At 46.3% G+C, this 9,527-nt stretch overlaps 1 long non-coding RNA gene across 3 annotated transcripts in view; it reads right to left on the bottom strand.

The window, feature by feature from the left end:
• LOC113744660 (uncharacterized) overlaps positions 1-9,527 on the bottom strand; it is a 13,890-nt gene that overhangs the window by 2,474 nt on the left and 1,889 nt on the right. The window contains exons 2-4 of one of the 3 annotated variants that reach the window (XR_003461715.1): positions 9,238-9,398; positions 9,098-9,144; positions 8,869-9,001 (exon numbers count right to left, since the gene is read on the bottom strand). This is a non-coding gene — a long non-coding RNA (uncharacterized LOC113744660). Of the gene's footprint in view, positions 1-8,868; positions 9,002-9,097; positions 9,399-9,527 lie in introns of all 3 variants that reach the window. The other 2 variants (XR_003461716.1, XR_003461714.1) reach the window with 2 other exon arrangements.

The raw sequence follows: 9,527 nt of genomic DNA, 5'->3' as shown, positions 1-9,527 counted from the left end.
AGAGAGCAGACTTTAGACCTGAGAGCCAGACTTTAGACCTGAGAGAGCAGACTTTAGACCTGAGAGCAGACTTTAGATCTGAGAACAGACTTTAGACCTGAGAGCAGACTTTAGACCTGAGAGCAGACTTTAGACCTGAGAGCAGACTTTAGATCTGAGAGCAGACTTTAGATCTGAGAGAGCGGACTTTAGATCTGAGAGAGCAGACTTTAGACCTGAGAGAGCAGACTTTAGAACCTGAGAAGCAGACTTTTAGACCTGAGAGCAGACTTAGATCTGAGAGGCAGACGTTAGAGACCTGAGAGCAGAACTTTAGACCGAGAGCAGAATTTAACCTGAGAGAGCAGACTTTAGATCGGAGAGCAGACTTTAGATCTGAGAGAGACTTTGATCTGAGAGAGCAGACTTTAGATCTGAGAGCAGACTTTTAAGACCTGAGAGGGCAGACTTTAGGATCTGGAGCAGACTTTAAGACCTGAGAGAAGACGTTAGACCTGAGAGCAGACTTTAGACCTGAAGAGAGCAGACTTTAGAGCGGAGAGGCAGACTTTAGACCTGCCACAGGACATATGGTTGACATTGTGTCCATGAAGAAAACTGTGAGCACAAACAGGTGATTTTTTGAGTCCAAACACACATTTGAAAGAAAGCAGCAGAATCCTGAGTGCAAGCACAAAATGTGAGAATGTGAAACCATGCTCGGAAACGGAAAATCTACGCTTTTGAATAAAAATATGATCATTTCACAATCCAAACTTAAGCTTAATATGGAATATACAACTCACCAACACGGTTAATAACAGTGAGTTGTATATAAAATTCACCCGCAGTACAGTTTGTCATGAACGGGGAAATTAGCTTACAGAGACCAAAACTGTTTTTTGTACCAGCTGTAACATGTTTAGTCGGCTGGAAGTTTGACATTTGACATGGGGACTTATGGAGACTGACGCACTGCTGGAGCCAGCCCTCAAGTGGACCGTTTAGAGGAACTGCAGGTTGGGGCTTCACTTCACAGAGACAGAGGCTGATGATTGGTCAGTAAACTTTAAATAAATGGAATTCATTAAAATACTGAAATAAACGATTTTTATTATTAATAAACGATGTGAAAGGCCTGAAAGTCACTTTTTGTCTTTAATTCTTTTAAAATCACAGTTGGTTTATGAGTGGACTGCTGCGCTGCTGGACTTCCTGTACAGGTAATGTTTCCTGTGATGTAAAGCGCTCCTCCTCTCCTTCCTGCTCCTCCTGCTCCTCCTGCTCCTCCTGCGTCACAATGTGTGGGTCCTCCATGTATCGGTGGACGTGTTGGAACTCTGACTAGACTCCACAGTCCGTCCTCCTCCATCAGCTGCATGCTCTCGCTCAGATCCTTCGTGTATCTGTGTGATGATGTCGCTCTGTGATCGACTCTCGCCATGCCACAAACCTCCTGCACACACACACACACACACACACCACACCAACACACACACACACACACACACACTCACACACACAAACACAAACACACAACTCACACACACACACACCACACCACACACACCCACACAACACACTCAGAACCATCAACTTCTGTCTGTCTGAATGAAAGTTGACAGCAGAGCTAACAGCCATGCTACGGGTATTGTTAAAAGCCGGTTACCTGTTGGGCGGCGTTGCATGACTCCCTGACACAACTGACCGGAAGCGAAACCATCATCCAGAGCGCCGACCATGATCACCACATCAAAACGTGTCTGAACCACAGAAGAAAGACAACAACGCTTGTTGCCCATGAACACTAACCACATAAAACACATTTGTCTTTTATGTTGAAAGGTCTGCTAGCGTCCTATGCTACAGTGGACTTCCTGTTTACGTTGTTGATTGCTCTTGATTGGACGGCGTAACTCGTGTTTCCTAGCAACATGGTGTGTGTGTGGCTACCAGGCGGTGCCGGCAGTGTTCTGGTCCCAGTAAGGCCAGTTTGAGGTCCTGATAGAGGCCGGTCTGAGCAGCTTGTTCCATCATCCTTTACGGCCGTCCACTCCCACAAAGGAGCCTGAAGCCCGTTTAACCATCTAACACACCACACACACACATTTAAATAACTACAGTTCCCATCAGGCCACAGGGCATGTAAACATGAAAATACAATGTTGGCTTCAGAGCTAGCTGTGAGCTACAACTAAACCGTTAACTTCACTGTAAATCAGATAGCATCCATTAGCATTAGCTGAATTAACATGCTAAAGTAGTAACCGCTAATTAACACTGCTGCTAACTGAATTCCGCCATTAGCATGCTAACAGAACCAGGGCTCAGCAGCCGGACCGGGCCTGGAGTACCGAGCGGATTCACAGACTCATGATGGAAACATTTGAGCAGGAGCAGAGCTAAAGCTAACATAAACACAGCTAACACGAGGATCCAGCTGGTTTTTGGAGCTTAATGCTAAATGTTAGCAACTGCTAACTTTCAAGCTATCTTAGTTAGCTTTAATGTAAAGCTAACATTAGCTCACTGCTAAAACGTTAGCTCACACTGTTTTAAAGTTAGCATCACCTGCTAACGTTAGCTTCCATTTCTGTGATTAAACATTGATCAGGCAGTGAAGCGCTAACGTGGTTAACCTCGGTCAGTGGGTAGCTAACTGAACTGACTCAGCCCCGAACGCCAGGAGCCAAACCCGACTGCTGTGGTCACTGTTAACTGGACGCTGCCCTGGGCCGGTATCAGAGAGGTTCTGGTCGCTGTGTAACTGTTAGACTGACGCTGCCGGGTTCAGAGGTTCTGTCGCTGTGGCGCTGTTAGACTGGGACACGGCCCGGTTCAGAGGTTCTGTCGCCGTGTTCACTGTTTAGACTGGACCGCTGCTGGGTTTCAGAGTTCTGTTCCGCTGTGTTTCGCTGTTTTAGAAACTGGACACTGCCGGATCAGAAGGTTCTGTCTCGGTGGTTTTTCACTGTTGTCGAACGGGACACTGCCCAGTTCTTTTCTAAAGTCTGCTCTCAGATCTAAAGTCTGCTCTCTCAGATCTAAAGTCTTCCTCTCAGGTCAAGTCTTCTCTCTCATGTCTAAGTCTGCTCCTCTTTTTCCAGGTCTAAAGTCGCTCTCAGATCTAAAGTCTGCTCTCTCAGATCAACGTCTGCTCTCTCAGGTCTCTAAAGTCTGCTCTCTCAGATCTAAAGTCTGCTCTCTCAGGTCTTTTCTTAAATTCTGCTCTCAGGTCTACCGTCTGCCTCTTCATGTCTAAAGTCGCTCTTTCTCTCAGGTCTAACGTCTGCTCTCAGATCTAAAGTCTCTCTCTCAGATATAACGTCTGCTCTCCGATCTAAAGTCTGCCTTCTCTAGGTCTAAACGTCTGTTCTCAGATCTAAAGGTCTGCTCTCAAATCTAAAGTCTGCTCTCAGTCTAAAGTCTGCTCAGGTCTAAAGTTCTGTTCTCGATCTTATAAAGGGTTGCTCTCAGATCTAAAGTCTGTCTCAAGATCTAAAGTCTGCTCTCTCAGGTCTAAAGTCCTGCTCTCGATCTAAAGTCTGCTTCTCTCAGGTCTACAGTTGCTCTCAGATCCTAAAGTCTGCTTCTCTCAGGTCTAAAGTCGCTCTCCGGTTCTCTTCTACAGTCTGCCTCTCAGGTCTACAGTCTGCTCCCGATCTAAATTCTGCTCTCAGGTCCTAAGGTTCTGCTCTAGATTCTAAAGGTCTGCTTCTCTCAAGATCTAAAGGTTGCTCTCTCAGTCTATAAAGTCTGTTCTCAGGTCTAAGGTCTGCTCTCTTCGGTCTAAAGTCTGTCTCAGTCTAAAGTCTGCTCTCAGATTAAAGTCTGCTCTCAGATCTACAGTCTGCTCTCTCAGGTCTCAAGTCTGCTCAGGTCTAAAGTCGCTCTCTCAGGTTCTAAAGTCTGTCTCAGTCTAAAGTCTGCTCTCCTCAGGTCTAAAGTCTGCTCTCAGGTCTTAAAAGTCTGCTCTCTCAGGTCTAAGGTCTGCTCTCAGATCTAAAGTTCTCGTCTCAGGATCTAAAGTCTGCTCTCAGGTCTAACAGTCTGCTCTCGTCATTCTAGATCTAAAAGTCTGCCTCTCAGGTCTAAGTCTGCTCTCAGGTCTAAGTTGCCTCTCTCGATTTCAGTCTGCTCTCTAGGTCTAAACGTCTGTTTCTCAGGTCTAAAGTCTGCTCTCATCAGTCTAAAGTCTGTCTCTCAGATCTACAAGTTCTGCTCTCAGTCTAAAAGTCTGCTCTCAGATCTAAAGTCTGCTCTCTCAGGTCTAAAGTCGCTGCTCTCAGAGTCTACGGTCTGCTCTCTCAGGTCTAAGTCTGCTCCTTCTCTAAGTCTGCTCCTCTCAGAGTCTAAAGTCTGCTTCTCAGGTTCTAAAGTGCCTTCTCAATCGCTTCTCCCAGCTTCTAAAGTCTGCTCTTCAGACTTAAAGTCTGGTTCAGATCAACTGTCTTATCTTTAAAAGTCTGCTCTAGGTCTTCTAACGTCTGCCTCTCTCAGTCTAATCTTCTCTAGGTAAGTCTGTTCTCGGTCTAACGTCTGCTTCTCAGGTCTAAAGTCTGCTCTCAGTCTAAAGTCTGCTCTCTTCAGGTCTATAATTCTGCTTCTCTCAGGTCTAAGTCTGCCTCTCAGGTTCTAAAGTCTCAGTCTAGTCTTTCTCAGGTCTAAGTCGTCTCCGACTTAGCCTCTCAAATCTATAAGTCTGCTCTCAGCGTCCTCAATCTCCCTGCTCTCAGTCTAAAGTCTGCTCTCTCAGTCTAAAGTCCTGCTTCAGGTCTACACGCCCTCAGTTAAAGCTGCTCTCTAGGTCTACAAGTTCTGCTCTCAGATCTTAAAGTCTGCTCTCAGTCTAAAAGTCTGTCTTCAGATCTAAAGTCTGCTCTCACCGGCTTATATATAGTCCGTCTATGTTCCTATTTTTTTTTTCTCTCAGGTCTAAAGTCTGCTCTCAGATCATAAAAGTTCTGTTCTCAGGTCTAAAGTCTGTTTCAGATCAAAGCTGCTCAAATTAAAGTCTGCCTCAGGTTCTAAGTCTGCTCTCTCAGGGTCTAAAGTCTGCTCTCAGGCTAAGTCGCTCAATTAGTTGTCTCTCGGTCTAAAGTCTGTTTCAGATCTTAAAGTCTGCTCATCAAGTCTGTCCTAGTAAAGTCTGCTAAGTCTCTTCTCGCTTCTAAAGTCTGCTCTCTCAGGTCTAAAGTCGCCTCTCAGGTCTAAAAGTCTGTCTCTCAGGTCTAAAGTCTGCCTCGTCTAATCTGCTCTCAGGTCTAAAAGTTGCTTCAGCATTCAAGTTGCTTCTCAGGTCTAAAGTTGCTCTCAGAATCTAAAGTCTGCTCTCAGGTTCTACAGTCTCTTTTCGATCTAGGTCTCGGTCTAAAGTCTGGTTCTCAGTCTAAAGTCTGCTCTCAGGTTCTAAAGTCTGCTCTCTCAGGTCTAAAGTCTGCCTCTCAGATCTAAAGTCTGCTCTCAGGTTTATTAAAGTCAGACTGTCTCCTCTAGTCTAAAGTCTGCTCTCTCAGATCAAAGTCTGTCTCTTTCTAAGCGTCTTCAGTAAAGTCTGCTCTCTTCAGGTCTAAAGTCTGCTTCTCAGGTCTAAAGTCTGACTCTCTCAGGTCAACGTAGTCTCGTCTAATCTCTCAGGTCTAAAGTCTGTCTTCTCAGATCAAAATCTGCTCTCAGGTCTAAAGTCTGCTCTCTCAGATCTAAAGTCTGCTACTCAGTCTAACGAGTCTGTCTCTCCGGTCTAAAGTCTGCTATCAGTCTAAAGTCTGCTCTCTCATAGTGCTTCAGTTTAAGTCCCCTCTCCAGTCTAAGTCTGCTCTCAGGTCAAAGTCTGCTTCTCAGGATCTAAAAGTCTGCCTCTCAGATCTAAAGTCTGCTCCTCTCAGGTCTAAAGTCTGTCTCTCAGGTTAAAAGTCTGCTCTCTCCGTCTAACGTCTGCTCTCAGACGTTGTTTAGAGTCTGCCTCTCAGTACTTGTCTCTCCGATCAAAGTCTGCTCTCTCGTAACTGTTCCAGGTCTAAAGTCTGCTCAGTCAGCTATCTAAAGTTCTGCTTCAGATCTCAACGTCTGCTCTCAGGTTAAGTCTGCTCTCAGATCTAAAGTCTGTTCTCAGATCTAACGTCTGCTCTTCGTCTAAAGTCTGCCTCAGTCTACTCTGCCCAGGTCTAAGTCTGCTCTCAGGTTTAAAGTCTGCCTCTCAGGTCTTAAAGTCTGCTCTTCCAGTCAAATGCTCTAATCTAACGTTCTGCTTCTCAGGGTCTAAAGTCTGCCTTCGTCTAAAGCTGTCAGTCTAAAGTCTGCTCAGTCTAAGCGTCTCTCAGATAAAGTCTGCTCTCAGGTCTAAAGTCTGTTCTCAGGTCTAAAGTCTTTTCAGGTCTAAAGACTGCTCTCTCAGGTCACTCTATCTGCTCTCAGGTCTAAGTCTGCTCTCCAGATTCTAAAGTTCTGATTCAAGTATGCTCTCAGGTCTAAGTCTGCTCTCAGGTCTAAAGTCTGCTCTCAGATCTAAAGTCTGCTCTCAGTTCTTAAAGTCTGCCTCTCTCAGATCTAAAGTTGCTATCTCAGGTCTAAAGTCTGCTCTCAGATCTAAAGTCTGCTCTTAGGTTTAAAGTCTGCTCTCGATCTTAAAGTCGTAGGTTCTAGGCTGCTTTCTCAGGTCTAAGGCCCAGTCTTAAGTTTGCTCTCTCAGCTCTAAAGTCTGCTCTCAGATCTAAAAGTTGCTCTCTAAGATCTAATTAGCCTCTGTCTCAGTCTAGTTTGCTCTCGGTCCAAGTCTGTTTATTAAATTGTAATGATTTGTGCGTTAGCATGGAGGGGAAGACCCAAACGTGGCGGAGAGGACTGCGTCCATTGTTGATCTGGTTCACTGATCCTTGATGAATCCTCAAACAATACGACCACGATCATTCAATAGAATATTTTTGATTTATGTGTGATTGGCAGGAATATGTAAACAGTGAGGGGATCAGCTGACGCCTCCATACTCTGCACCAATCAATGAATCACTAATGAGAACATAAGAACAGTTTGAAAATTTCACAATAACAATGGATTGAACATTCCTGTTGATGGAACTGAAAAGAGGAAACGGAAGTCAGTTTTTTATGGTGGACTGCTGCTCTGTGGACTTCCTGTCACAGGTAAATGTTTCCTGTTGATGTAGCGCTCCTCCTGCCTCCTCTGCTCCTCCTCTCATCCTGGTCACATGTGGGTCCTCCATGTTCTGTGGACGTTGACTCTGACTAGACTCCACAGTCCGTCCTCCTCCCTCAGCTGCAGCTCTCTCTCCAGTCCTTTCTTGTATCGTGTGATGATGTCGCTCTGTGATCGCCTCTCGCCACTGCACACCCACACCTCCTTGCACCCACACAACACACACACACACCACAACACACACACACACCACACACACATTCGACACATCACTCTCCTGTCTGTCTGAAAAACAGTGACCGCAGACGGGCTAACAGCCTTGCTAACGGTTGTTACCGGTTTACCTGGTTGGGCGGGTTGCAGAGCTCCCTGACAACCTGACGGGAGCGACAACCATCTTCCAGGCGCCCGACCATGATCACCAATCCAAACGTGTCTGAAAACCAAGAAGAAGAACAACAACGCTTGTTTCCATGAACACTAAACCATTCAAACACATTGTCTTTTATTTTGAAAGGCTCTGCTGGTCCTGAATGCTACAGTGACTTCCTGCTTACGTTGTTGATTGCTCTTGATTGACGCGTAACTCGTGTTTCCTAGCAACAGGTGTGTGTGTGCTTACCGGCGGTTGCGGCAGTGGTTCTGTCCCCGTAAGGCCCGTTTGAGGTACCTGATAGAGGCCGGTCTGAGCAGCTTGTTCCAGCATGCCTTTAACCGCCGTCACTACCCACAAGAGCCTGAAGCCCAGTTTAAACCTCTACACACAACACACCACAATTTAAATAAAATACAGTCCCATTCATGCCACAGGGCATTGTAAACAGGAAAATACCACTGTTGGCTTCCGAGCTAGCTGTGGCTACAAACTGTAAACCTTTACTTCACATGTACTCAGATTCAGCATCCATTAGCATAGCTGCATTAGCCCTTAGCGTTAGCATGCTTAAAGTAGCTCATACCGCTAATTAATGCTGCTAATGAATTCGCTATTAGATGCTAACGACCGGGCTAGCAGCCGGACCGGGTGGGAGGAGTACCGGCTGATTCACATGGACTTCATGATTGGAAACATTATCGGCGCAGAGCTAAAAGCTAAACATACAACATCTAACACATTATAATCGTGTTCGTCTGACGTCGGACATTTGTTCTGGATGACCATCACAGATTATTTCACCAGGAAGTGATGTCACGGAGTCACGTTACAGAGCGAACGACCTCGGAGTCACGTTACAGAGCGAACGACCTCGGAGTCACGTTACAGAACGAACGACCTCGGCGTCACGTTACAGAGCGAACGACCTCGCCGTCACGTTACAGAGCGAACGACCCCGGAGTCACGTTACAGAACGAACGACCTCGGTGTCACGTTACAGAGCGAACGACCTCGGCGTCACGTTACAGAGCGAACGACCTCGGCGTCACGTTACAGAGCGAACGACCTCGGAGTCACGTTACAGAGCGAACGACCTCGGAGTCACGTTACAGAGCGAATGACCTCGGAGTCACGTTACAGAACGAACGACCTCGGAGTCACGTTACAGAGCGAACGACCTCGGCGTCACGTTACAGAACGAACGACCTCGGAGTCACGTTACAGAGCGAACCACCTCAGACTCACGTTACAGAACGAGCGACCTCGGAGTCACGTTACAGAGCGAACCACCTTAGTCTCACGGTGTCACGGTTTCAACAGAAAACGTATTAAAGTCCAAACAGATGTTCGTGTCCACTCACCTGATTGTACGTTAGCGCCCACCTGTCGTAAAACGTGATCGTCTGCTGTAATTCGTCGCCTATTTGGAATTGAAAGAGAGTAAACACATCATCCCGAGTTCTGCTGCAGTCCGACATGATGAGACGCGATGACCTGCCGGAGGAGAGACAACACGTGTTCAAACCAACGTGAATGTTTGTATCACAGCCCGATCCTCTCTTCTCCTTCATTACTGATGACTGGACTCACCTGTGTGTGAACGGGTTCAGGTAGATCAGTAGAGGTGTGTTGGAGGACTGATGGTGGAAGCAAATTTATAAAGGAAGGGAGAATCCATCAGTCTTGACTGTCTGGTCGAACCTGCTTCAGGTAACTTATCACTTCCTTACCTGCAGCAGGTTACACCAGCTGAGATACAATCACAATGCGAGCCAACCACCAATAAACAGGTCTACATGGGCTTCAAGACACTCAAGAATGTGGTCTTCAGGGCGGGGAGGTCCAGGTCGTCTTCACAGTCTTCATTCACCGCCAGAGAGATTTCAGCCAACTGGTTTTAAGTTATCAGAGAAACAAGCTGAGACGCCTCAACTCGTCTCGACTCAACATCCAGTGTTATGGTTGTTCTAAATAAGGTTGCATTATAATTTAGTTATATGTTACAATTATTATATATATA

The sequence above is a fragment of the Larimichthys crocea genome, unplaced genomic scaffold, assembly GCF_000972845.2.
Source record: "Larimichthys crocea isolate SSNF unplaced genomic scaffold, L_crocea_2.0 scaffold100, whole genome shotgun sequence".
NCBI lineage: Eukaryota > Metazoa > Chordata > Actinopteri > Sciaenidae > Larimichthys > Larimichthys crocea.
Note: the sequence above shows the minus strand (reverse complement) of the source record. Positions and strands in the feature narration are given on the sequence as shown.